This window comes from Lissotriton helveticus, chromosome 4_1 (genome assembly GCF_964261635.1).
Source record: "Lissotriton helveticus chromosome 4_1, aLisHel1.1, whole genome shotgun sequence".
In the NCBI taxonomy this organism is placed as follows: domain Eukaryota; kingdom Metazoa; phylum Chordata; class Amphibia; order Caudata; family Salamandridae; genus Lissotriton; species Lissotriton helveticus.
This window is the reverse complement of record NC_136063.1, coordinates 1,706,732,278-1,706,735,099: the sequence shown is the minus strand read 5'-3', so window position 1 is coordinate 1,706,735,099 and position 2,822 is coordinate 1,706,732,278. Positions and strand designations below refer to the sequence as shown.

Sequence of the window (2,822 nt, the reverse complement as noted above, 5' to 3'; positions counted from 1 at the left end):
TGCTGACCGATGCACAAAATACTCTACACAACCAAGGATCAGCCTATATCAACCACCTCCTGAACTTCCACCTTCCATCAAGAAGTTTACACTCCACCTCCCTATCATTCCCCCACATGCCCCACATTCACTGAAGCAGAAGTGGAGGTTGCTCCTTCTCCAACATCACAGAAAAGACTTGGAACAGCCTCCCCATGCAGCACTGAACCATCACCTCTCTTCCAGAATTCTGAAAGGACCTCAGGATCTGGCTGTTCAAATGAGCTTCAGGGAATTGCAAGCACCTGGATACCCTACTGGGTGATTAGCCTTGCTATATAAATCGTGATTGATAGATTGATTAAAAGTTCAAACTGACTACTGACCTCTCAGGTGGCGCATGCAGATGAGAGGAGAGAACATCAAACTGTTGAGGTGGTCCAGTTTCCTACAGGTAATGGACTTTGCAGTAGAATATAGACAGGATAGTGACCATGCCAATGCAGAAGGCCTTTCCATGGTATTACACTTAGGAGATGAAGATACCAGGATAAGGGTTAGTTGCTATCTCCTTTCTGAAAAGAGTATTTACTTTCACAGAAATTGTAATACTGATTGCTGGCTTCAATGAGTTTAACCACATATCTTCATCACTGAGAAACCTTCACTGACTCTCTCTGTAGGTGGGAATCAAATGTATGCTTCACTCACTTTCAAACACCTTAATACACCACGATTCCTCCATGCATCCCTAAATATCTCCAGGAGGGCAAAAACCCTTAGGAGTTTGGGAGGAGACCATTCTGAGGACCTCACTAAACAATCTAATTAGTAGTAGTGACGGGCAGTGTGGACAAAGGTGAGGGACTTAATTAAAACAAGCTTACGACCCGCACTTACTGGGAATTCCTCGTTCATGGGAAGTAATTGCAGTCCCCAATCCCTAACATGAATGGGGTTCAACAGGTTACTCGCACCTGCCGCCGAAGGGTAGACACGCACTGATCCATTCGGTGAAGCATGTGTGCCGCCCCAGACATCTAAGGGCATCACAAACCTGTTATTGATCAATCTCGTATGGCTGAACGCCACTTGCCCCTCTAAGAAGTTGCATGCCGACCACTGGGGGTCGTGTATCTAGTTAGCATGGAGGGGTCTCGTTCATTATCGGAATTAACAAGAAAAATCTCTCCACTAACTAAGAATGGCCATACACTACCACCTACAGAATCGAGAAAGAGCTATCAATCTGTCAATCCTTTCTGTGTCTGGGCCTGGTGAGGTTTTCCATGTTGAATCAAATTAAGCTGCATGCTCCACTGTTCCACTCCTGCTTGTGCACTTCCATCAATGTGTTTAAGTTTCAGCTTTGCAACCATACTCCCCCCAGGACCAAAAGACTTTGATTTCCCGGAAGCTGATAAGTTCGGTCATGGGAATAACGTAGCCAAGTTGCTGGTTACATTGTTTATGGTCAGAACTGCAATGGTATCTGATTGTCTTCGAACCTCTGACTTTCATTCTTGTTAATGAAAACATTCTTGGCAAATGCGTTCGCTTTGGTTCATCTTGTGCCGGTCCAAGAATTTCACCTCTAGCTGCACAATACGAATGTCCTCTGCCATCCCTCTTAATCATGGCCCCAGTTCTGAAAACCAGCAAAATAGAACCAGAGTCCTATTCCATTATTGCCAGCTGAAGTATTCAGGCTACCAGCCTGGATTGAACACTCAAATGTTTTCAAAGTAAATGCTTCAGACCCCCAGGACTCTGATTCAGGAGCATCAAGGGGGCAGCGAGAGGCAGGGGCGGCAGCACACCTCCCGGCAGACCACCAGCTAGATCCCAAGATCCAACTAGAAACTTTTTTAACTGCACCAACTTTAATATACGCTATTGTAGATGGAGTTACCATAGCTGCTGGCACCAGACTTGCCCTCCAATGGATCCTCATTAAAAGATTTAAAGTGTACTCATTCCGATTACAGAACCTCGAAAGAGTCCTGTATCATTATTTTTCATCACTACCTCCCGAGTCGGTAGAGGCTAATTTGAGCACCTGCTGCTGCCCATGGATGTTGGAGCCGTTTCTTAGACTCCAGAATTAAAACCTGATTCCCTGTTACCCGTGGTCAACATGGTAGGCACAGAAAGCTCAAACGAAAGTTAATAGGGCAGATATGCGCATTTAGAGTCGCTGTCACAGGGACTTGCTATTTGCCCCAGGTTATCGAGAGTCATTAAAGTGACCCAGCGAGCCCTGAATGGTCTTGGTCTGATGAATACATGTATCCCAGGAGGTCAGCACTCATCATAATGTATTAGCTCTAGAATTGTCACAGTTATCCAAGTAATATATGGATCAATCAAACGAACCATAACAGATTTGATGAGCCATTCGCAGTTTCATTGTACCGGCCGTGTGTGCTTACACGTGCATGACTTAATCTTTGTGACAAGCATATGCTACTGGCAGGAAAAACCAGCTAGACGCACCTGCTAGATGGGTTGTTTGGAGCTCCGTGTCCAACACGAACGACCTTTGCACCCCTCAGTAGACTTTTGGGAAAGACAACCCATCTCAGGGGGGCTTGCTGAGGGACTGGGGCAGTCACACAGGCACCATCAGGCCCAGCCGTCATCACAGAAGGGAGAGATGGGCCAAGATGCAGCCTGAGCTAGACACAGGGGTGTCAGCCTAGGCAGCTAAGGACACCCCATAGAATAGTAATTCCAAACTGCTGTGGAAATTCACTAGGTGGAGGAGGGCAACAGAGTTGGCACGAAGGTCCGGACCGGCAGGCAGCATCCAGGACCTGGTGCCACCTGTCTCCTTCCACTCT

General features: G+C 46.7%; 1 pseudogene; it reads right to left on the bottom strand.

The window, feature by feature from the left end:
* Window positions 1-675: 675 nt before the first annotated feature.
* On the bottom strand, window positions 676-2,468 carry LOC144829989 (18S ribosomal RNA; annotated as a pseudogene).
* Window positions 2,469-2,822: the final 354 nt, after the last annotated feature.